The 26636-nt window shown below is 46.0% G+C and overlaps 1 protein-coding gene across 4 annotated transcripts in view; it reads left to right on the top strand.

The window, feature by feature from the left end:
- The window catches only part of cyth1b (cytohesin 1b), a 298861-nt gene that overhangs the window by 145355 nt on the left and 126870 nt on the right, over positions 1 to 26636 (top strand). The window lies entirely within an intron of this gene.

Consider the following 26636-nt stretch of genomic DNA (forward strand, 5'->3'; position numbering starts at 1 on the left):
GGTAGGGTGTCGGATATATACAGGGAAATGAGGGACGAGGGGGAGAACATGGTGGATGAGCTGAAGGGGAAATGGGAAGAAGAGCTGGGGGAAGAGATTGAGGAGGGGCTGTGGGCTGATGCCCTACGTAGGGTAAACTCGTCGTCCTCGTGCGCCAGGCTAAGCCTGATACAATTCAAGGTTTTGCACAGGGCCATATGACCGGAGCACGGCTCAGTAAATTTTTCGGGGTAGAGGATAGGTGTGGGAGGTGCTCGAGAAGCCCCGCAAATCACACCCACATGTTTTGGTCATGCCCGGCACTGCAGGGGTTCTGGGTGAGGGTGGCAAAGGTGCTTTCGAAGGTGGTGGGGGTCCGGGTCGAGCCAGGCTGGGGGTTGGCTATATTCGGGGTTGCAGAAGAGCCGGGAGTGCAGGAGGCGAAAGAGGCTGATGTCTTAGCCTTTGCGTCCCTAATAGCCCGGCGAAGGATATTGCTTATGTGGAAGGAAGCCAAACCCCTGGGCGTGGAGACCTGGATAAATGACATGGCAGGGTTTATAAAACTAGAACGGATAAAGTTCGTACTAAGGGGTTCGGCTCAAGGGTTCACCAGGCGGTGGCAACCGTTCATTGACTACCTCGCAGAACGATAAAGGAAATGGGAAGGTAACAGCAGCAACCCAGGGGGGGGGGGAGAGCGGGGGGGGCCCGGTCGGGTCCTCAGGGGTGTTTTTGTATAGATATTTGTATTAGACTATGTATATTGGATTGTTTGATTTTATTTTTGGAGAGTTATTATTTTTGATATGGCAGTTGCCATTTAGTTTATATATTATTTATTTATTTGTTAAAAATGGCCACTGTTATTTATTCTGTTTTACTGTTGTAAAAAGGAAAACCTTTGTATTGTTCTGTTTGGCCAAAAAATTTGAATAAAATATATTTTAAAAAAAATAAATAATAATAATATGGATTACTTTTGGGGATGTGACCAGGTGTGCATGCTATTTGCAAATTTTACCCCCAGGACAGACATAAGTGCAATTAGGATGCAACATTTGTGTTTTCTTTGCCCCAAGGGATTTGGCTAGAAATTCACTGCTGCTCTGTTCCCAAAGGGTTGTCTCGACAATCTTATGCTGCTGTTCACTTCGGAAACGGACTCTATGCTACAAGTGAGAATCCCATGCCTATCAATGTATGCTACAAGTGGGAATCCCATGCCTATCAATGTATCAGGTGCAGTGGTCAGTCTCTTTACTGGCAAGCTGTCTGGGGGCACCTAGCAGCTTGCCGATGTAGTTTAAATGAGGCCTGAGGCCCAATATCAGATGAGCCTTCGACTGAATCAAGTTTCTTTTGTCAAATTGTCCTGCCTCCTTGTGGAGAAGCCAGCTGAGGCCAAGGACTTAAAGGCAGGTTGGTTAATTAAGAATATAATTAATCAGAACTGCTCTAGATGATTGTACAAATGGAGATTTGAACCTGAGGAAATCTTAAGGAAGTTTGGCTTAAATAAGTGCATAAACGGGGCTCAGCTTCATTTCTGGGCCTCGGTGGGAAACGCCCGGCCGAAGCCACACTTAGTCCCATTTCCTGCACTGGCGAGTTCCGTTCACTAGTATGGGAAGAGTTTGGGGCGCCATTTAAAATAGGCACTCCAATCTCTAGATCCCCCCTCGCGGCCTCCAGAGCCAACAATCTCACCAATAAGAAGGCCATAGAGCTTCCCGCCCCCCACCTCATAAGGGCAGGACACTTCCTGGGAGATCTCCCAAGTGTCGGTAGTCTGGTCCACATTTATTTCTTTATTATTATCTTTAAAAAATAAATAAATTTAGAGTACCCGATTCATTTTTTTTCCAATTAAGGGGAAATTTAGCGTGCCCAACCCACCTACCCTGCACATCTTTGGGTTGTGGGGGTGAAATCCACACAAACACAGGGAGAATGAGCAAACTCCACACGGCCAGTGACCCAGAGCCGGGGTCGAACCTGGGACCTCGGTGCTGTGAGGTAGCAGTGCTAACCACTGCGCCACCGTGCTGCCCTTTGGTCCACATTTATAACCAGTGGTAAACACTGCCTGCTCGGCCTCTCCAAGGCGAGGCAGTTAGACCCGGGCGTTGGGTGGATCCGGCGTAGATATATTCAAGTGAGACTAACTGCTCACTTGAATATGCAAATCTGGGTCCCGAACTCAATGGGCAGGATCTCGTTAGATCTCGCGAGGCGTGACGAGGCCAGTAAATCTCATGAAAAGCCTCTCGTGCGATTTGCCAGCTTCATCGCATCCTGATTCTGGCGAGGCGGATAGATTGCGCCCCTAATCAATGGTATTGTGTAGGTAATGTCTCCAATTTGGTCATAGCGCCTTTTCAGCTGTTTTCTAATTGAGGGTTTACATATGATTTGAAACCGACAACTTCTTCTAAAACAGAATATTGTAAGTTATACCAGGAATCTGGATTTTAAATTGATGTTTATTCTGCAAAGATTTCTTTTTCTACCAGTGTCACTTGTGTGAAACTTAGCCAATGTATTTAAGTTTCTCTTATAAGTGATAACCATGATAACATTGAGTTAATTATGCAACAGCAGGCTCATGAACTACATGATTTATATTGCCCAATGGTTTATTCTCTTTTACTTCAGTATTTTAAAATCAGTGCACCATTCAATCCAATAATAATATTGGCTGGGAAAGTAACGGCACGGATTGAATGGAAACATCTATTTGACATAACTGATATTCTACTGTTAGGTCACACTCAAATGTGTTCTCATCACATCTGTACATGAGTTCCAAAGAAGACAGCAGATGAATTTTGAGGCACCTTCACTATTGTTCCATCAAACGGCTAGGCCTCACTGTCAGCAAGTCTTTTTTTACAAAGTGAGGCATGCAAAGAACATTGCAAACAATCATGATCTGCACTTGCCAGATGTCTGCACATGAGTAGGACCCAAACTCGCGTCCTCTCTGAACACCACTGATTGTGGTGACCCGCCACTTCCCTGACTGAGATTGGCTAACTCAGTACAGCCCACAGATTAGAGTTCATGCTACAATGTTGTGATTCGAGTTCAGGCCACAATGTTGTGATTTGAGTTCAGGCTACAATGTTGTGATTCGAGTTCAGGCTACAATGTTGTGCCTTTAACACGGGAGTGGACAGGGTGTTTGATCCATTTTTATTTATAAAATGTCAAGATGTCTGAAAGTTACGATGATCAAAGAGTGGATGTGTAGTGGCAGCTACAGCCATGAAAAGAATGTCCTGCCTGCTGGCTCACTCTGCTGCTCATGGGACCACTCTTGAGATAATAGTATAATAATTTCCAAGAAATACATTTCCCCACATGATTCACAAAATATTTTAGAAATAGGCAGTTTCAGAAAATTAGTTTCACCCTTCCTGAGAGCCTTTTCCCAATCGTACAACTTCAAGCTGTTTTATCAAGTGGCAGCATTGCAGGATACAGGAAAAAGATTTTACTCATCGTGGTGAGTAATTATTGAACTTTATGTGCTCCTCAGTTTGAACAATGCAGTTAATTGCATGGGAATACTGTAGTACCTAAATGGCCCATTAATTATGCTTATTCAAAAAAATGAACTGAATTTTAAAAGTTAATTTAGAAGGGCACTCTTCTAATCAGCCTTTTTGCTCACCCTTTAGTTTTCCTTTTTAAAAAGAGGATTGATGTACACTTGAAATTCCATTGATGTTACTTTAATCTTTTAAGTCTGTTGCTGAACAATTAAATTCTGAAGGTGGGAATAACCTGCAAACATAAGATGGAAATTCACATGTGTATTGTCTTTGTTTTCAAAGGCAGCATCAACTCCTCTAGTGGGACTAGGCAGAATGCACTTTCAGAGGGCCAATGCATATTTGATGGGGCCAAATGGTCTCCTTCTATACTGTAATGATTCTGTGATTCTATGAGTGATTAATTGATCCCATCAAAACAAAATTAACTAAATTAAGCCAGAACATGTTTTTATCCATTGATGAATTTTCAAGACCTTGGCTGGATTACAGGAAGGATGGTTCACAGAAAGGATATAATTGATTTAATGATTAAATCCAAGATCCATTCTTGATTAAAACAGAAAATTCTGGAAATAATCAGAAGGTTAATGCAGCACCCGTGGAGCGAAGCTGGTCGGGCCACAATTTGTTCAGGAATTTGATTTTACCAGTAGTTGTTGAGTCGGCCAGCAATATATAGATGTTGCAATATAGAAACACAAACTGATCATTTGGTCCAAACCATCCATGTCAATGTTTATGCTCCACATGGCAAATAGTCTGAATTCCACTTACACGTTATGGGCGGGATTCTCTGATCCTGAGGCTCAGTTTTGATGCCGTTTCCCGACGGCGTCAACATGGCCTCAGGATCAGCAATTCTGGCCCCTACAGGGGGCCAGCACGGCACTGGAGCAACCCATGCCGCTCCAGCTGCCGATCCCGGTGTCAACTGAGCGCCGTGGGGTCCGCGCATGTGCAATGGCACCGGCGCCAATGCGCACATGCACAGTGGTTCCCTTCTCCGCGCCGGCCCGACGCAACATGGCGTAGGGCTACAGGGGCCGGCGCGGAAGAAAGGAGGCCCTCAGTCCGGGAGGCTGGCCCGCCAATCGGTGGGCCCCAATCGCGGGCCAGGCCACAGCGGAACCCCCCCCCCCCCCAACCCCCCACAGGAGCCCCCAGACCCTTCCACGCCGAGGTCCCGCTGGGTAAGACCACACGTGGACGGCGCCGGCAGGACTCGGGTTTTTTTTGTTACGGCCGCTCAGCCCATCCCGGGCCGAGAATCGGCGGGGGGGTGGCTGTGTAGAGCAGCCCCCGACCGGTGCCGCGCCGACCACGGCGGCGCCAATGGTGCAATCGCGTCCTGGCATGGGGCCGGCGTGGCGTGATTCATAAGAACATGAGAACTAGGAGCAGGAGTCGGCCATCTGGCCCCTCGAGCCTGCTCCGCCATTCAATGAGATCACGGCTGATCTTTTGTGGACTCAGCTCCACTTTCCAGCCCGAACACCATAACCCTTAATCCCTTTATTCTTCAAAAAACTATCTATCTTTATCTTAAAAACATTTAATGAAGGAGCCTCTGCTGCTTCACTGGGCAAGGAATTCCATAGATTCACAACCCTTTGGGTGAAGAAGTTCCTCCTAAGCTCCGTCCTAAATCTACTTCCCCTGATTTTAAGGCTATGCCCCCTAGTTCTGCTTTCACCCGCCAGTGGAAACAACCTGCCCGCATCTATCCTATCTATTCCCTTCATAATCTTATATGTTTCTATAAGATCCCCCCTCATCCTTCTAAATTCCAACAAGTACAGTCCCAGTCTACTCAACCTCTCCTCGTAATCCAACCCCTTCAGCTCTGGGATTAACCTAGTGAATCTCCTCTGCACACCCGCCAGTGCCAGTACGTCCTTTCTCAAGTAAGGAGACCAAAACCGAACACAATACTCCAGGTGTGGCCTCACTAACACCTTATACAATTGCAGCATAACCTCCCTAGTCTTAAACTCCATCCCTCTAGCAATGAAGGACACAATTCCATTTGCCTTCTTAATCACCTGTTGCACCTGTAAACCAACTTTTTGCGACTCATGCACTCATTCGCGCTGGTCGCGGCGATTCTCCGGCCTGGCCCCGGGCTGAGAATCCTGTCCCATGTTATTATAGCAATTCAACATATTTTCCTTATCCATCTTTCAAATATAATCTGGAAAGTTGACATAGTTGTCCTCTCTGAAGAAACTGACTTTTAACTCCTGTCCTCTGTTTTGTCCATTCTATTCAATTTTAATTTAGTTTGCTTCTGTTTTGTCCATTCTATTCAATTTTAATTTAGTTTGCTATCCTCTTAATCCCATACCTCTTAATATTCTCTAGTTATTCTCTTATGTAGCACCTTGGTTTTTCTCAAGGGTTTTCCCAGCGGACTGCTCAGTTTCACCGGCTGCTCAATGGGGTTTCACATTGTGGGGCAGCTCCACGCTGTTGGGAAACCCCTGGGATGCCGACAAAACGGAGAATCCCGACGACGGAGAATTCAGTCCCATGTACTTCTCTGTATCCACTGCAATTCTCTCAATGACCATGTCTGTTTCTTGTCAAATAATTCTACAAAGTCTGTCAAGCACACTCATCCATTTGAAATCTGTACTGGCTCCTTCCAACTACTTTCACTTGATTTTTAAGGTGGTCTGGTGGTATTGTCGCTGGTTTAGTAATTCAGAGACCCAGGACAATTCTGTGGGGACCCAGGTTCCCGTGGTGGGATTTTTAAAAACTGTCGACTCTGCAAAGTCCTCCTTAAAGACATCTGGAAGCCAGTGCAAAATTGGGAGAGCTGCCTCACAGATTAACATAGTCGTACGCATAGAACATGCCATACAATGTCCCAGACACCATCATCACCATTCCTGGGTATGTTCTGTCTCACTAGCAGGATGTCAGAGGTGGCAACAGTGATATACAATCGGTAGGGAGTTGCCCTGGGAGTCCTCAACATCAATTCCAGACTGCGTGAAGACTCATGGCATCAGATCGGGTCACTCTGATCTTTGCGTTGTGGGGAGAGGGGTTTGCTCTGATCTTCGCATGGTTGGGAGGGGTGGTTGTTCTTCTGCATGTGGGGGTTGGGGGGTATTCTCCTTGTTCGCTGGAGAGTTTAGATCACTGTGGGGGCAGGGGTCCTGATCTCTCTTTGGGTTAGCGGGGGGCCAATAATGTAAAAATGCGCCCCAATTTTGGAACCCCAGCTTTGGTGTGTTTAGGCCCTGTGGCCTCAGCTGGCTGTATGATCCTTGTTAGCACAGAGTGCTGTTAAATCAGGTGAGAAGAGGCATCTGTGAAACAATTTTCCTCACCTGATCCAGCACTCGGCCGGAATTTTCCCACAATTGCACAGAGGTGTCAACTTGGTGAAGCTACGACACAAGACCTGCCAAACAGCATAAACAGCAAGTGATAAACAGAACTAAGTGATTCCACAACCAACGGAACAAATCTAAGTTCTGCATTCCTGCCACACCCATTTGTAAATGGTGGTAGACCATTAAATAACTCACTGGAGGAGAAGGCTCCACAAATATCCCCAACCTCATTGATGGAGGAGCCTAGCACATCAATGCAAAACATAAGGCTGAAACATTCGCAACAATCTTCAACCATCTCAGCCTCTTTACGACTGATAAGCTAATTGGCTTGTAATTACCGTGTCATTTTTAACAATGGGTATAAATAACACTTTCCATGGTAGAGCCTGTTTTTCTATTTAGGAAGGTGTTTATAAGATAAGTCATTCATCATACTTATAGTCCTTTAGGTTAGGTAGCAAAATAGCAATCATCCATTTCAAAATTGTACCATCACAAAATCAAGTGTAAATCCAGGTCGGAAGGCACGGTGGCGCAGCGGTTAGTATTGTTGCCTCACGGCACCGAGGTCCGGGTTCAATCCCAGCCCTGGGTCACTGTCCGTGTAGAGTTTGCACATTCTCTCCGTATCTGCATGGGTCTCACCCCCACAACCCAAAGATGTGCTGGGTAGGTGGATTGGCCACGCTAAATTGCCCCTTAATTGGAAAAAAGAAATGGGGTACACTAAATTAAAAAAAGGTGTATATCCAGGTCAAACTTTTTGCAGTACTAATTTCACTCACAGAATATTGCCAGAGCAGCACATAAAATTTCCATTATTTACAGCTGCGGACAACCTGGTGACTATGGAGGGCAGTGTGAAAATGTTGCCCTATGTACTTTTGTGCGAGAGAAATTGTGTAAAATGCTCACTCACAAGAGGGAGTCTAGACCGCAGGTGATTTCTTAACTCAAAATGAAGAGCGTTAAAAAGATTCTGCTGCTGTAACTTGCAGATGATTTAAGCATTGATGACAGTTTCTCTGAAGGGCGATGCATAGCAGGAAAATACGTGTCACTTCAGGAAGTGGTTTTGGATCTTAACATATTTTCACACTGAAACAAGATGCGCAGTAATATTAACACTTAGGTCGACATATTTAAGGGGTAGATTAAAAGTTACAAAACACTTTATTGTTAACCTCCATATAGAATTACATAATTGTACATCCATACACATAGCTATATTAATGTTAAGAGAAACAGTTTTTGGAAAAAAAAGCAATCGAATTTTGAAATGGTACTTTAAACAATTTCATGATAAATCTATAAGACATTCGTCCTGTACTTTTCAAATCGGGAATAGTTTGTACGTTTCAGATTCAGCAATTAATGTATCAGCCTGGTCAAAATTTAAGGCACTTGGTAAATAAATGTGAAAGTTATAGTTTGATTGTAAAATGAATCCGGAATTGACAATCTGGCATTATATGCCTGTTTTTATAGAATCTACGGCATGGAGACAGGCCCTTCGGCCCAAAAAGCCCATCTAAGCTACCCCATTTGCCTGCATTTGGCCCATATCCTTCTAAACTTTTCCTCTCCATGAATCTGTCCAAATGCCTTTTAAATGTTGTCAATGTCCCTGCCTCTACCACTTCCTCTGGCAGCACTTTCCACATTTGTACCACCCTCTGTGTAAAAAGAAATTGCTACTCAGGTTCCTATTAATTCTTTCCCCTCTTAGCTTAAACCTATGCCCTCTAGTTCTCGATACATCATGAGTCACCAGAGAAGATTTCATGTTGCTCAGATAATGTTAGTCACTTCGTATTTAGACAAAGTGACTTGTCAATAAAAATATTCTAGCTTTCAAAGAACCCCACCCTAGTTACATCAGGAAACATACCAGTCAATGAACCATCCAACATTTGCACTTAACCATATTATTTCAGTCGTACATGTGATAAAGATATGTCTTAAGATACAGAAACACCTTTTATAGTAGTTCTAATAGCATACTAATGTTCTTTTTTCTTCTTTCTGGCCTTATCTTTTGTATCTCAGTACTAAGATTCGAGCATATACATTTTACGTTTATCATTCATCGTTGATGAAGTCTTAAAATTCATTTCTATAGCCTTGCTTGTATGATGTTGCAAATAGCTTTTGAAGCTGCTCTGAACTTCAACACAGTAGTATCACAGAAATGCTAATGCAATTACGCTAAAAGTATTTTATCAGTGCCTCAGTTCTGTACAACTTCTCAAGCTGCAGAATATTTACTCCCAAATCCTCCTAAATTTATGCAGTTTTGTATACTACACATAAGCTGGAGCAAATATTTCACCAAAATAACCTTGGGTTTATGGGTTTTCTGTTCATTGATGGGAGGTGGGCTGGGCCAGCATTTATTTCCCATCCCTAATTGCTCTTGAACTGAATGACTTGCAAGGCCGTTTCAGCGGGTATTTAAGGGGTCAACCACATTGTTGTGGGTTTGGAGTCACATGCAGGCCAGACCAGATAAGGATGGCAGATTTCCTTTCTTCAAGGACATTGGTGAACCAGATGGGTTTTTGCCACAATTGACAATGGTTTCATGGTCATCTTTACGCTTTAAATCCAACTTTAACTAGCATCTTCAACTTTGAAAAGCATCATGAAATATAATTAAAAGGGTGTCAGAATCTCCACTGCCTATACACTTCCATTACAAATGAATGAGAAAGTCGGTAGATAATTCGAGTGAAGTTGAACACTTCCTTATCCCTTGTCAAGAAAATAAATATTCCAGGTTAAGTTCTCACCTCAAGCAACAAGTAACTGAAAAATAACTGTCTATTATAAGTTTGAACTATACCTTAAATTCCACTTAAGTCTCGACTCAGATTTCTAGACAATGGTAGGAACAGCTCACTTCCATATCACCAGACTGCTCTCTGAAGTAATCACCTTGGAATAGGCTTCAGACTCAAGTCAGAATTGTCAGTACCTGTTGAAATTCTTTTGCAGAAATGTGAAACCCTGAATGACATACTAATCTTTAACTAGGCTGACTTTGATATAATCTGTATGGAAACTATAATTAAATGTTTATTTCAATAACTTATTTCAAATTGCATGACTTACTGGTTTAAACTGCTTCAGGTTCCAATTTCAGCAAGTATATGTCACCACGCAGCCAATTCATTGAATCAGTTCTTGATCTCAGAAGCACCTGAAACATCTTTGGTAGCACAGTGGTTAGCCCTGTTGCTTCACTGCGCCAGGGATCCGGGTTTGATTCCCGGCTCGGGTCACTGTCTCTGCGGAGTCTGCACGTTTTGCCCGTATCTGCGTGGGTTTCCTCCGGGTGCTCAGGTTTCCTCCGACAAGTCCCAAAAGACGTGCTGTTAGGTGAATTGGACATTCTGAATTCTCCGTCAGTGTACCCGATCAGGCGCGGGAATGTGGCGACTGGGGGTTTTCACAGTAACTTCATTGCAGTGTTAATGTAAGCCTACTTGTGACACTAATAAAGATTATTATTATTATGTTCTTATCCTCATCATGGAAGTGACCATTCCCAGTGTTTGGATTGGGTGTCTGTGACTTTGAGATAGGGCGGCCAGCGATGCTGAATTCTCCACTTACACTTACGCGGATGGGTCGATAGAAAGTACGCGCGTGAACATTTGCAGTATTAAAAAAATTATGGACTGGGTTCTCCGTTGGCGGGATTCTCCGTTGCGCCGACAACGCACCCACACCTGGGGATTTCCCGATGGGAAATCACAATGGGAAATCCCATTGGCCGGATGGCGGGATGGAGACTCCTGCTGCCGGTGGGACGGAGAATCCCTCTCCATAATCCTCCATGAAAAATGAAATGAAAATCGCTTATTGTCACAAGTAGGCTTCAATGAAGTTACTGTGAAAAGCACCTAGTCGCCACATTCCGCCGCCTGTTCGGGGAGGCTGGTACGGGAATTGAACCGTGCTGCTGGCCTGCTTTAAAAGCCAGCGATTTAGCCCAGTGTGCTAAACCAGACCCTGCTCTCCGGCCCTTCTATGCTCCCCAAAAGAAGATTGAAGTTGTATTTAATGTTTGGATTTCCACCTTTAGGGTGACCTGCATGGATGTTTTTCAAGTGAAGGAATGTTAATTATGCTTATAGTTTAAGTTCCAAAGCCCATGTTGTTACTTGTTCATGCCTCAGGCTTAAAGTCAGGCATTCTTGAGCTTCCGCTGCTTTTTAGCTATTGAAACTTTGGTAGCTTGCTTAGTTGGATTGTATGATCACTGCTTGGGTCCCCTCGTGAGACTCCCCTCGTGAGACTGTCATTAGCATTCATTATTGGACTTGCTTTTGTTCAGATATCAGAAGACCAGAGGAATGAGATATAGAGGGTCCAATAGTTAATAAACCAACTGGGACGAAGTTAATAAACCAACTGGCTGCTCTGATCTGAGCAGGGGACAATTCCTCCTCTCCCCCCCCCCCCCCCCCAAACCTACCCACTCAGGTGATTTTCACCCGAGTTGGGCGTGACAACCGCAGGGAATTTCCTTACTCCTAATTAACTTTGGCAAGAATCGAGGCTTCACATCTTCATGCAGTTGTATGATTCTTAGAAATAATTAATGGGGCAATGTTTTTTATAAAATATTTCACCAACTAAATTTTACCAGGTGCTACTTGCCCTGGTAAAACTTTCAGCTAGCTTTCTGAGCAATGGGAAATAATACTGAGATTGCAAGAGCGACAAGCACTGGACAGAGAAATCTGAGGAGAATATGATTAGACAGGTTAATAGTCAATGATATATGAGTTATTGAAGTGCTTTATCTTTCCTCTGTTGATTTTGTCAGAAGTATTTTCTAGACTACCATGTCAGATCCAATGCAGGAACACTGCTGCTTTTTAGCCACTTTTTACAGTGATATATAGAGTTAATGTTGGCAAGAGGTTGCACATGATGTGACTCTACCTACTGTAGAAAACCAATAGGACATCTTCTAAAATTCTCATCGTCATCTGTCCTGTTGTGGATGAAGCCTGTTCAGGATTGCGAGTTTCTGCCATGTGACTTTGTGTGACTCAACAGGCAAATTCTTGACCGGCAGATTTTTGGGCATATGGATTAAGGATGTCCCATGAGGTAGTAGGATCTGGGGTACAGGATTTGCTTCCTTTTCCTTGCTCCTCTGTCGCTGTTCTGCATCATCATTAAGGATTCAAAGCATGATGCAACTTCATTGACAAGCTGCTGACATTTTGTATGATTGGTAGCAAACTCCTCCCTGTCATTAATGGCATTGCTACCCCTCTTCAAGGAGAGCTTTCAGAGTGTCTTTACATAATTTTATTTGTCTCACCTGGAAGATTTGAGAGTTGAGAAACCAGGGCCTTGCAAGGAAGACGCTTTTCCGCTGTCCAGACACAGTGTCCAATCCACCATAGTTGATTGTGTAGCAGCTTGATGGTTGTGGTTTTGTTTTTATGAAGTCGTGGAGAATCCACACTGAGATGTAGCAAAGCAACTTTGGTTTATTTACAAGGCTACAATACAGCACTCCTGGTAGTTCCCAACCAGGTCTTAACAGGTTGGTGCCGAACTGTCCGACTTTATACATATCAGAGATTGAGTCTCCCCATGTTTATATGTAGCCACCCTCAGTTCTTTCTATGTCCTTGGCCCTTCCTATTACTATAATCTTCTCCAGCCCCACACCAGGCAAGGTGTCTGCACTTCTCCAGTTCTGGCTTCTTGTGGATCTCTGATTTTAATTACTCTTCTGTTAGGTAGTTGAGTTTTCAGCTGCCAAGTTCCTGAGTTCTGAATTCCCTCACTAAACCTCTCTGCTTCTAGCTTTCCTTTAAGACACTCCTTAACCCCAACCTCGTTGATCAACATTTTAATCATCTACAATAATGTGGCTTGATATCAAATGTTGTTTTATAATGCTCTTGAAAAGCACTTTGGGAGGATTTATTACATTGAAGGTGCTATATAAATACAGGGGGCGGGATTCTCAGCCCACGCCGGGCTGGAGAATTGCCGGGCCGGGCGCGAATCGCGCGCCGCCGCCCCAACGCCGGTCCGTCAATTCTCCGCTTTCTGGAGAATCGGCGCCATTAGGGCCTACCGATTGGCGGGCCGGCCTCTCAGGTTGGGGGCCTCTCTTGCTCCACGCCAGCCCCTGTAGCCCTAAGCCATGTTGCGTCGGGGCCAGCACGGAGAAGGGAGCCACTGGGCATGCGTGCAACCGCACCGGTCGCAGTGCGCACTCGTGCTGGTTGCACTGTACATGCGCAGACCCGCGGCGCCCATTTGACGGCGGCATCGGCAGCTGGAGCGGCGTGGGTCGCTCCAGTGCATGCTGGCCCCCTGTAGGGGTCAGAATCGCTACTCCTGAGGGCATGTTGACGCTGTCGAGAAACGTGATGGCGTTTACGACGGCGTCAACACTTAGCCTCAGGATCAGAGAAGCCTGCCCAAGTTGTTTGGTGAATAGATGATGAGGCTACATACGTTTGCTGTGATAAGTTTAATAAAAATAAGTGTAATCATTAAAAAATAATCATGTGCAAGTTATATGTGCCAGCAGTGAAAAGTTCCAGAAGGGTTTTGTGCTTTTATTAACATATCATTATATAATTACCACTGTATTAATAGTGACAATTATTTGTGCAGCAAATCATGATATTTGTAACTTGGGCAATGTGAACCATGGATGGGATTCTCCAACCCCCCACCCCGGGCCGGGTCGCTGAATCGCCGGGGGGCAGCGTGAATCCCGCCCCTGCCGGCTGCCGAATTCTCCGGCGCCAGGGATTTGGCGGGGGCGGGAATTGCGCCGCGCCAGTCGGCGGGCGTGGCCAGCACCCCCCTGGCGATTCTCAGGCCCGCAATGGGCCGAGTGGCCGCCCGTTTTCTGCCGGTCCCGCCGGCATATGTTACGACAGGTACTTACCGGCAGGACCGGGCTCCGCGGACGGCCTCCTTGGGGGCCGCGGGGGGATCTGGCCCTGGGGGGCTGCCCCCACGGTGGCCTGGCCCGCGATCGGAGCCCACCGATCCGCGGGCGGGCTTGTGCCGTGGGGGCACTCTATTCCTCCGCGCCAGCTGGTGTACCTGTCCGCGTTGGCCGGCGCAGAGATGAACCCCCCCCTGCGCCTGCGCTGGGATGACGCCAGCACACACTGGCGCTCCCACGCATGCACCAACTCGTGCCGGCCGGCGTGGCGCAAACTACTCTGGCGCTGGCCTGGCTCTTGAGGGTGTGGAGGATTCCCTTACGCCACTCCTTCTCGCCAGAGTTGCCCGCCCCGCCGGTTTCCGAATAATCCCGCCCCATATCTCTGAGGCCATATATTACATGACTCCATCAAAAGGAGCTGAATACATACAAAATAGCCACTGAGATCAAAGACTAAAAAGATAAATACAAATTAATAATAATAATAATAATAATAATCTTTATTGTCACAAGTTGGCTTACATTAACACTGCAATGAAGTGACTGTGAAAAGCCGCTAGTCGCCACATTCCGGCGCCTTTCGGGCACACTGAGGGAGAATTCAGAATGTTCAAATTACCTAACAGCTGGAGAAGGGGAGTTGCCGGAGACGATGAAGCAGGCAATAATCACACTCAACCCCCAAAAAGGGAAGGATCCGGTGGAATGTGGGTCGTATAGACCCATATCACTATTGAACACGGATGTGAAAGTATTGGCTAGGTTGTTGGCGGGAAGGATGGAGGATTGAGTCCCGGGGGTGGTTGCAGAAGATCAAACCGGCTTCATGAAGGGCAGGCAGCTCGCGAGTAATGTAAGACGGCTGTTGAATGTGGTGATGAATCCGTCGAGATCTCTGGTACTGGAGGTGGTGTTGTCCATGGACGTGGAGAAAGCATTTGATCGGGTGGAGTGGCGGTACGTGTTCGAAGTTTTGGGGAGGTTTGGGTTCGGGCCGAGATTTGTGGCATGGGTGCGGTTGCTGTATGTGGCGCCAAGAGCGAGGGTGAGGACAAATGATATGAGCTCACGAAGCTTTGACTTACACAGGGATACGAGGCAGGGGTGCCCGCTATCGCTGCTGCTATTTGCGCTGGCCATAGAGCCATTGGCGATGGCTCTCAGGGGGTCGGCAGGGTGGCAGGGGATAATGAGGGGACAGAGGGAGCATCAGATGTCACTCTATGCCGATGACATCTTGCTGTATGTTTCGGATCTGATGGAGAGTATGGGAAGGATTATGGGCTACAGTGACAACAGCATTGCCAATGGCTCCGAGTAGGTATTCAGGGAGCCCTGTGGTGCAGTCCACGGTGAAGATATGGAATCAGCTGAGGAGGCATTTTAGGATGGAAGGGATGTTGGTGCTGACGCCGCTGTGTGAGAATCATGGGTTTGAGCCAGGGGGATGGATAGTGTATACAGGAGGTGGAGGGAAGTGGGGCTGGTCAAGGTGAGGGATTTGTATTTGGAGGAAGGGTTCGCCAGTCTGGAGGCGCTAAGGGAGAGGGTAGAGCTGCCGAGGGCAGTGAGTTCAGGTACCTACAGGTTAGGGACTTTGCACGGAAGATCTGGAAGGGGTTCCCTAGATTGCTGGGATACACCCTGCTGGAGCGACTGCTGCTTCCGGATGTGGAAGGGGAGGGAAGAATTGGGGATGTATATAAGTGGCTGGGGGAGCAGGGAGGCGAGTGGGTGGTGAAGATCAAGGAGAAATGGGAGGCGGAGTTGGGAATGGAGATCAATTGGGGACTATGGAGTGAGGCACTGTGAAGGGTAAACGGGACCTTCTCTTGTGCAAGGATGAGCCTGATACAGTTTAAGGTGGTAGTTGGGTGACCTGTATGACTTCCTGCGGTTAGAGAAGATAAAGTATGAGTTAAGAGGCTCAGCAGGGGAGTTTGAGAAAAGGTGGGGGGATGTTTGTTACCATGTTTGAGGAGCTGTTTGTCGCAGGGGAGTGGGGGAGGGGGTGAAAACGGAGAAAAATCTGTACAAACTGTATAGTTGATTGTTGGGAAGAATGTTTCCCGGGGTGTTTATTTGCTGTAAACTACTTTGATACAAGTTTGAATAAAATGCGTTAAAAAAAAGTTACCTAACAGCACATCTTTCGGGACTTGTGGGAGGAAACCGGAGCACCCGGAGCAAACCCACGCAGACACAGGGAGAACGTGCAGACTCCGCACAGACAGGAATCGAACCTGGAACCCTGGAGCTGTGAAGCAATAGTGCTAACCATCTGTGCTACCGTGCGCCCACAATTGAGATGAAGAAGCTCGTCAATGACATCATGGGCAGTAGCTAATCAGTGTGGAGCATTAGAGATTTAAAGATGAATAGAAATGCCAGGGTTTAGTTTGATATTTATTTGAGGGAATCAATGCAGATCTTTCCATCAGAAAAAATAATGAGTGGACTAATACACTTTAAGGTAGATGTTAAATGGTGTACAAAGGAGGGGGCTTCACGGACCAGGTGGCATTTTCTCATTTATCCTTCCTCATCTTCCAGAACTCATTTTTATGTATTACCAGTAAAGGCTTAAAGCAGACGCATACAACCAAGCAACTTAGAGATTTTTCAGTGAAAAATAGCAAACATTATTTCACAGCCATCTATTTTTATTCCATGTTTTACATGCAACATATTGTCCTGCATAATAGACACCAGAGGTTCATTCTTCATTGTGCAATAATGTGTAAAAATCGTAATGTCGGATCAATATTTGTACTGATTATTGGGTTTACATTCGTTAAGCTTCCCACATATTTATGTTTCTATTTATCAGAGAGGTTGTAATCATTAACCCCGTGCTCCTGCGTCCCCTCACCCCCTCCATTTATGATAAATCCAAGAGTTTGAGCACAGGTTGTTGCTTTGAAAATCCCCATGTGTATGTAATGTAAAAGTGCTAAGACTTACTGCTATGGTGTACTGATAAGCGTACTATTGCTCGTCCAGCTAGGAATGGTTTACCTGTTTGAATAATTTATCAGTTTTCTGCTAAATTTGGAGTGCATTTGTACGGATGATCTTTCAGGTATTTAATGCAAACTGTATACTTATGCAGTAAACTGCACCACACTGTAAAGGGTTCTAAATTGAGCAGCAACTGGGTAAAGAAAATGGGCCTGTTAAATTTTGTTTAACACCGGCCTAATGCTATTCAGTGCTAGAGATAGCATTGGCTCTTGGCTGGGATAACGGACATTCCCAGTTTCAGCTGACTCTTGGGTGTCCCCTAGAGGCTGAATTTCCATTTTGTGTCTGCACAAATATATAACTGTAAATATAATGTAATAGCTGAAAAGCAAAATATATTTTAATGATTACTGTTGATTTCAACAAAACTGTTTATGGGAAAGCACCACAAATATGTATGTGAAATTCTATAAATTGCGTGCATGAGCTAGTGAGTTCCAAATATAATTTATTTAAGGTTAGAAATAATCCGAACAGGTGCTGTGTTCAGAAAGGAAATGGAATTTGTTTTGCTATTTCAATCTACAGACTTAAAATTCCTCCAGTTTATTTCTCCTGCAGTTACATATACAAACATCTATAAATTATTGACTTTACATATTCAAATAGATACAATATGGATATATTATGTTGCTTTTGATGCATGTGGAAACTCCTCACTGTGATTTGAAATCAATCAGGGTGCAGTTTATCAAAGAGGTTGTGAACATTAACCCCTTGCTCCCACTCTGCTCCACTTATGTTAAATCCAAGTGTGAACACAGGTTGGCAGCATTTGTTGCTTTAAAAATCCCTAAGGGTAAGTAGTGCAGTGCTAAGTGTGTCCAGCTAATTTTGCAGGAGCAATGGTGTAGCATACTATTGCATGTACAGCTAGGAACTAAGAATGGTTTACCTTTTAGAATTTATCCGTTTTCTGCCAAACTTGGAGTGCGTTTGTATTAATGGTCTTTCAGAACTCAAAATTTCTCCAATCTTTTTATATGTGTATGATAATAGAAATAATTCAGAATTAACTTTGTGCAAGCTTTTAGTGCTGACCTTTTGTGCTCATTTATCTGTCCTTTCCTGGAGGTATATATCCATTTGCTACAGGTTGTGTGTGTGTGGGGGGGGGGGGGGGGGGGGGTGGAAGGCTGCTATGCTTCCGTTGGAAAAGCCTCAGATGGCTGTGCTGATGGATCTTGAGCATCTTTGAGCCCTGATATCCTGTCTGAAGCCTGCAACACTTCAGCATGGAATGGGGCAGTCTGGCCCAGTGGGCTTTGTTAACAAGGGCACTGGTAGAGTGGATATCCAGGTAGGAAATATGCTTTCAACCGTGCGTGTTTCTGATGGAGCTAATACCATTCTCTTGGGACTGAAGCTCAGCACTGCCCAGGTTCTGTACTAGAGCAGAGTGAAGGAGCGGAGTGCCCCTGCCAACAGTGCCACTGAGTGTTTCAGGAAAGACTGCTTCATAATATGCACCACTGTTGCGTTCATGGAACTGATCGCATACTCCGTTTTGGACGGAATAGTCTCCATACTCTGCGCGAAGCACCAAGCACTAGTATTCCCCACCCTATCTCCTATACATATGCCCAGTAATTCACCACATGAAGATGCCTCCTCCAGTCTAGCTTCTGAAGCAGATGTGGTTTCAGCCTCAGCTGGTGCTTGCTGGGCCAGATTGAGTAAATTTGCACTTTCTTAAAGTAATAGAGGAACCTCAACAATTTCAGCAACTTACATTAAAGGTTAAGAGTGAGCATTTAGTACAAATAGGAAGGAAGTAGACATGATTGCTGAAAGTTGCAGATTGCTGGGCAAAATGTGTAGGGTCAGATAGAATTGCGAAGGGGAAAGAGAGTAAGGTGTGGAGAAATGTCTTCCATCTCCTCCAGTGTTGCAATTTTCCCTGGCCATGACTAACCCACTATGTCTAATGATCAGCACGTCATCTTCTAGTGGAGGCATGCTTGACCTCCTCTGGTTGCTGTCTCAAGTTGTGCGCAACCTTCTGCAAGAAAGCAGGGAGTGTGTTAGTGACAGCTTTGGAGCCGCTTTTAAGAATGTGCCCGTCATGGTAGAATAGTGCGAATATTGGCCCAGATATTTGTCATGATGGAAAGACTCACCGTTATGACAAAAATAGCAGAAATAGCTGAAAATTCTGTCCCCAACCACGACATTTCATATTTTCACACAGGACCGGAGTCGGGGCACATTTTACAGAGGCAACTTAGCTGCATTGACTAAAGTGGGTGGGTAGAAGTGTGAAACACGCCATGCAGATTAGACCAGGTAAGACTTGGTCTGAATTTGGTGGATTTGTTCGGATAGCCAGGGTACCACTTTGGCAAGGTATGGTATATCTTTGAATGTGGTCTCGAGGCACCTTTGGGAGAGGTAAGACATGCTTTGGGTTAGGTAGAGCATCCTTTGACATTGCTAAAAGCAATTTGATTGTACATGAATGCATTGGAACTGTTAAAGAACTGTCAAGAACTGACAAAGAACTGACAAAATTCATGGACCTCTCAGTGGATTTAACTCTGCTGGGTTACGAATTAAAAAATTAAGCCTGGTGTTTAAAAAAAACTAGTGCTTGATTGTTTGTTGACATAGGCCTGAGGGTTGTCATGGATTTGTGCTGCAGTACTAATTTTAACATTATCACAATGGTGTGTTCTTTTTATAAATTTAGAGTACCCAATTCTTTTTTATTCCAATTACGAGCAATTTATTGTGGCCGATCTACCTACCCTGCACATCTTTGGGTTGTGGGGGTGAGATCCACACAGGCACGGGGAGAATGTGCAAACTCCACACAGACAATTAACCGGGGCCGGGATCGAATCCGGGTCCTCAGCGCTGTGAGGCAGTAGTGCTAACCACTGAGCCACCATGCCCAACTTCCAAGTGGTTATAGAAATAAATGTTTGTTTTTGTAAGAAATTATTTGAAAGAATTTCTATGAATTGAATGTTTTTTTATTAATGGAGTGTGATACTTTTGTTTAGAATAGTGATGCTATTAATATACATAAAGGTTTATGTCAGCATGCCCATCAAGAATACTAGCTGAGTTATAAGGGAAAAAAGTGGTGGGTTAGGGCCATGGGTTGGCATTAGTTAACTCTAAGTTGGCACAGGGGTTATAAAGGGCCATGGTGAAGTGGGAAGCAGAGGGGATATGAGTGCCATTAGATTGGGTGGAGGGACAGGTGTTGGCACAAGGAGTAAGACGGGCCATGAGGGGTTTTGTGGGTGGCATAGGTTGGCATAGATGGGGCAAGGGGAGTGTGTAGGGAGAGGGCTGGAGGGGTGTTTATTGTTTTAATTAAATTCAACAAGTGTCGAAGCAGAGGGGCAGACTTTCTGCCCTGCCTATCTCCTTTGTCATCCTGGGAACGATGAGCCCAACTTCTTATCCAGCTTGCCCCCGGAATGAAAAAAATTGGAATTTTTTCAAGTCCTGAATTGGAGTTTTTATAGGAGCAAAAATCTGGGCCATGGTATGGAAAAGTGAAGATTGCTATAGTGGTGAGGCTAGGAGGTTCCCAGTGCATGAATAGGAGGATAAAGCAATGGAGTAAAGTCTGATGCAGTGTTTTGGGCAGTAAAAGGCAGTGGGGAATGGGATTAGTATAAGTGAGGCTTCAGGTATGAGGATAGTAATTGGGATGACTGCTGATAGTTTTACATTGACAACTCTGAAGGTTATTTGAGCTTTTCTGGCATTGAAGCCATGTCCTTGGAGCTATGTTCCCTTCGTTGACCTGCTCAGTGTTCTTATCTTGGAGGTGTTGTCTGGAGGACTTTCTGTCCCATGAAGGAAACTGGGTCTTTCACCTACTATCCTTGCCTGGACTGTGGTCTCTGACACTGTATCTGAGGACCCTCTCTGGCAACCAGGGGCGTCATTCTCCGACCCCCCAGCGGGTCGGAGAATGGCCGTTGGCCGCTGTGAATCCCGCCCCCGCCGGTTGCCGAAGTCTCCGGTACCGGATATTCGGCGGGGGCGGGAATCGGGCCGCGCCGGTTGGCGGGCCCCCCCTCTGGATTCTCCGGCCCGAATGGGCCGAAGTCCCGCCGATAAATTGCTTGTCCCGCTGGCGTAAATTAGAGTACCTATTTACCGGCGGGACAAGGCGGCGTGGGCGGGCTCCGGGGTCCTGGGGGGGGTGCGGGGCGATCTGACCCCGGGGGGTGCCCCCACGGTGGCCTGGCCCGCGATCGGGGCCCACCGATCCGCGGGCGGGCCTGTGCCGTGGGGGCACTCTTTCCCTTCCGCCTCCGCAACGATCTCCACCATGGCGGAGGCGGAAGAGACTCTCCCCACTGCGCATGCGCGGGAAACTGTCAGTGGCCGCTGACGCTCCCGCGCACGCGCCGCCCTGACATGTCATTTCCGCGCCAGCTGGCGGGGCAATAAAGGCCGTTTCCGCCAGCTGGCGGGGCGGAAATCCCTCCGGCGCCGGCCTAGCCCCTCAATGTTGGGGCTCGGCCCCCAAAGATGCGGAGCATTCCGCACCTTTGGGGCGGCGCGACGCCCGTCTGATTGGCGCCGTTTTGGGCGCCAGTCGGCGGACATCGCGCCGTTTGGGGAGAATTTCGCCCCATGTTTCTATTTTTCCTTATTGTCTATAGCCACCGTGGATCTCCCCTTTAAGAGGTGTTCTGTGCCTTTAAGTGAGTGAATCATGCCAATAATGAATAATTGCATGCCTAAATAAGTGCCCAACCAATCGGCAGCATTGTTAGCACTGGTTGAATACATGGCTCATAATAATGAGCTGCTAGCATTAATTTCACGTCTTTCTGCCAACTTGAAGAGGGACGTGCAGCTATGTACCAATAACTGCCTGTTTTCCAACATGATCAAATATAGATCATTAGATATATATCAATTCCATAAGGATATTTCATTTCCATGTGTATATGCACAAGGGAAGTTCAGGCCTTGACCACCTTTGTTATGTGTCACAAGCGTTGGAATAGAGCAATACATAGTAGCACAGTGGGTAGCTCTGTTGCTGCACAGTGCCAGGGACCCAGGTTCGATTCCTGGCTTGGGTCACTGTCTGTGCGGACGGAGTCTGCACGTTCTTCCCGTGTCTGCGTCGGTTTCCTCCGGGTGCTCCGATTTCCTACCACAAGTCCTGAAAAACATGCTGTTAGGTGAATTGGACATTCTGAATTCTCCCTCAGTGTACCCGAATAGGTGCTGGAGTGTGGCGACTCGGGGATTTTCACAGTAACTTCATTGCAGTGTCAATGTAAGCCTACTTGTGACACTAATAAAGTTTATTATTATAATTAATTTGTTTGTGTACCATATTGTTAACTTTACCTGCTCTGATCCATTCTAACAGTGTTCAGGGTGACAATTTAAATTTTGTATTTTTAGTCTATTGGAACCTTCCACGTGCCCAGGTAGAAGCAGGAACAATATTGTGAAATGTGTGTTTATTGCTAAAATCGGGAGCAGCTTTGAACTCTGAAATTGGCAGGTTTATGCTATGGGTTTCCTAATTTAATTAGCAAAGAGAACTCCCTAGAGTATCTTTATTTGCTGCTAAATATAACTAAATAAAATGTATTAGAATTAATTGTTATTGTCAGTTTCATGAATATTGGAGCAAGTGTTACCAATAAGATCTCTTTGAATGATATCATTCTTTGAATTATCTTTAAACGCTTCTGTTCTGCCAATGAGTGCTACTAGCATCAGAAAGTACGTTGAACGGAATTAGACTCAACCTCCTCCCATCCTGAAATTTCTATTTCATTGAAGGCATTTCTGGCTCTGCCAATGAGAGCATTCGATTTACATCACGGATATATTCATTGCTTCAGTTTCAACTGTTCATTTTAATTTATTTCCCTTGACCTATCAACATTTCTTTCAGCTCAAGCCAATTTCATCAGTTGTCTGATCAGTATTCAACTTTTTAAATTATTCTAGTGAACTTCCTGTGGCATTGTTTGCTTGTCATTTTAACCTGTCAATGTACGGCTAATGCTCCCAACAGACAAATCCAGGTAAATCGGTGTATTTGTAAATAGTGAAGCCATGAAGTCTATTGGCGCCTCCACAAAGTTGAGTTGTCCCAGGTTAAGTGAAATAAAAGGAGTGCCATGGAGGATCAGGCATTCACAGGGCCAATTTTGAATTGCTAAAATAAACCTATCCAACCCATTTGTGGAGAGACCTCCACTGCTCCCTTTTGAAGAGCTTTGCTTAGGCAGTTATATGTGAAATTTCTTTATAGTCCTATTCATGCCAATGGATCCCATTTCAATATATATAATTAGGCTCCTGCCTGTTTCTGGCGAAGGCCGTGGCGACCTATCTGAAGATCCCAATCAAAATGGTAGTGATCGTGTGGGAGTTCTGCCCTGTGAATTTTGGCCATGCTGTCATGATATTCAGATAAACATCATGGTGCAAACACACATACACACTGATGGACAGATCAATGGACCAATCAACACACACGCAACATCACAGCCAATCACAAGCAAGGGCACACGGACTATAAAACGGGGAACACCACAGTTCCCGCTGATTCCAGCAGGAGACAGCTCAGGGCACAGAGTTCACAGCAAGCCACTCAAACATTCACCATGTGCTGAATGCCTCTCCAAGATAGTGTTAGGGCTGGGTCCACAGGTTAAAGGGTAATGAACAAACCACAGTAACAAGTTTACAGATGTTGCTTTTGATAGTAATAAATCAGAGTTGTACCATCTGCAACCGTGTTGGTTCGTCTGTGTAGCAGAGCACCCAACACGACATAGTACCAGGATTGGAACCCAGCAACTGTGAGACCTACCTACACATCTTCAGGAATCCGCCATCCTGCGCCATGAACACCATCAGCCCGTTTAAACAGCGCTTCCAGTTCTTCCTAGAAGCAACAGAAAGGGAGAATGCTTCGGACACCAGGAAAATCGCCCTCCTTCTCTCCACGGCAGGGCAACACGCCATCCACATCTACAACTCCCTGGTGTTCGCGCAATGTGAGGACAAGACGAAGTACAAGACGGTCCTTCTTAAACTCGAACAACACTTCAGCGTCGAGGTAAATGAGAGCTTCGAGAGGTACCCCCATCTGCAACCGTGTTGGTTCGTCTGTGTAGCAGAGCACGCAGCACGACACGGTAGCATTGTGGATAGCACAATTGCTTCACAGCTCCAGGGTCACAGGTTCGATTCCGGCTTGGGTCACTGGCTGTGTGGAGTCTGCACATCCTCCCCGTGTGTGCGTGGGTTTCCTCCGGGTGCTCCGGTTTCCTCCCACAGTCCAAAGATGTGCAGGTTAGGTGGATTGGCCATGATAAATTGCCCTTAGTGTCCAAAATTGTCCTTAGTGTTGGGTGGGGTTACTGGGCTATGGGGATAGGGTGGAGGTGTTGACCTTGGGTAGGGTGCTCTTTCCAAGAGCCGGTGCAGACTCGATGGGCCGAATAGCCTCCTTCTGCACTGTAAATTCTATGATCTATGATGACACATGCTACCACCCCAATTAGCAAAGTGGTATTGCTCATGGAAGTCCAGGATTGAATTGCAGTACTCTGACTGTCAGTCTTTCTGAAGTATGTACAAGCATTTAAAAAAACATTGCTTATTGCCTAAGGAAAGATATTTGCACTGAAGAAATCATAGTAATGCACACAAGGAGGTTGTCCACAGTGAGACTGCAGCATTCTGGGAATTTCAAACATAGCTGTAGTTAGCAACATGCAGAACAACATTTCCAATTTTTGGAAAGAAGCTGAGGCTTTAATATAAAAGTGGAATTGATGGTATAAAGGACACTGGAAAACACAATGACCCAAATGAATCCCTATCTCATATATTGTATGCGAGTATAAATGTATCAATGTTTGTAATTAGCAGCTTCAGTTCTGGTAAGGATGCTGAATGCTGCTTCATGGTGATAGTGACTTACACAATGTCCTGCGGGAACATACTGCAATCGGCTTTTACGTGTATAGCTTGTGCAATATATTTCCTGAAAAGGGCAATCTATTTATCACTAAATGCTGTAAATAGCGAGCAAAATTCTCTGCTTTGCGATGCTGCAACCATGAGCTGCGATCGGGCGAAGAATCGGGCGTCTGGCCAAAATTGAGGTCCGCGCCCCATGCTGGTGCGGGCACCATACTCTGGTCCCTTGCTAGTGGCGATAACGAGGTTTGTGCAACACGCCGGCATGCAGAGACTTTTTCCCCGGGTGGAACACACCATTACAAGGGGACATAAATTTAAGGTGAAAGGTGGAAGATATAGGAGGGATATCAGAGGTAGGTTCTTTACCCAGAGAGTAGTGGGGGCATGGAATGCACTGCCTGTGGAAGTAGTTGAGTCGGAAACATTAGGGACCTTCAAGCAGCTATTGGATAGGTACATGGATTACGGGAAAATGATATAGTGTAGATTTATTTGTTCTTAAGGGCAGCACGGTAGCATTGTGGATAGCACAATTGCTTCACAGCTCCATGGTCCCAGGTTCGATTCCGGCTTGGGTCATTGTCTGTGCGGAGTCTGCACGTCCTCCCCGTGTCTGCGTGGGTTTCCTCCGGGTGCTCCGGTTTCCTCCCACAGTCCAAAGATGTGCGGGTTAGGTGAATTGGCCAATGATAAATTGCCCTTAATGTCCAAATTGCCCTTGGTGTTGGGTGGAGGTATTGAGTTTGGGTGGGGTGCTCTTTCCGGGGGCTGGTGCAGACTCGGGGGGCCGAGTGGCCTCCTTCTGCGCTGTGGGTTCGATGATAATCTATGATTAATCTAGGACAAAGGTTCGGCACAACATCGTGGGCCGAAGGGCCTGTTCTGTGCTGTATTTTCTATGTTCTATGTTTTCTATGCAAAATCGGCATTTGCATGCATTTAAATGTGATTAATGAGTTGGAAATATCATGCTCTGCCCTTCCGCAATCCTCCTCTCAGACAGAAATCCCACGGGCGTGAATTACTACAAGTATGGACAAACATGGCTGTGAAGAGGGAATGAGAGGCTATAAGATGCTGAAAAACCATTGAAAACTGTTGCGCTTGCTGGGGGATGGCTGCCCGGGCTGGGAGCAGTAGTGGACATTGACTTGGTGCCACGTCCATGGACTTGGGTGTCCCCCTCAGGATCGGGTGGCCTGGCCCAGACCGCTATTGCTGCAGTATGTTTTAAAATGCACCCCTTGGTGGTACTTACAGGCTCCTGGCTGCTCACATGCTGAGTGCTACCTGTCCTTCTGAGTCCTTTAAATGCTCAGAAAGCCTCTGGTCATCTTGTGAGTCCACCCCTCTGAACACCCTCATACCCAAGCTGAATCATCAAGGGCCAAGCTCAGTCAGAAGCCCAGCAGGGCAGGCACTTCTCAGCCGAATGGTCTCCTTGTGCACTGTAAATTCTATGTTTCTATGAAGCGCTGCCCCATTGCAGAAATAGCAGGGAATCAGCAGAGCTCACCCCAACCAGAGGTCACCTACACCGCAGCATTTGGAACCGTCCCTGGTTCTCTGCTCCTCTCAGGGCAGAGTACTCACCAATGACCCCCACCCCTCCAAATCCCCATCTGTCATCTCCTGGTGAGATTGGCAGCGCTGACTGCCTCTGACACCCCCACTTCCCAGGCAGTGTTCAGGAGGGCAGGCTTGAGTTTGTGGCCCACCCTGGGAAGAGGGTGACCCTCCGCTTCTCACTCGCATGGAGCTGTGGGTCCACCTCGGACTCCCAAACTCGGGGCACAGGTCTTCTCTGAGCCATCTTGGCGGCTGCGG

This window comes from Scyliorhinus torazame, chromosome 18 (assembly GCF_047496885.1).
Source record: "Scyliorhinus torazame isolate Kashiwa2021f chromosome 18, sScyTor2.1, whole genome shotgun sequence".
Taxonomy (NCBI): domain Eukaryota; kingdom Metazoa; phylum Chordata; class Chondrichthyes; order Carcharhiniformes; family Scyliorhinidae; genus Scyliorhinus; species Scyliorhinus torazame.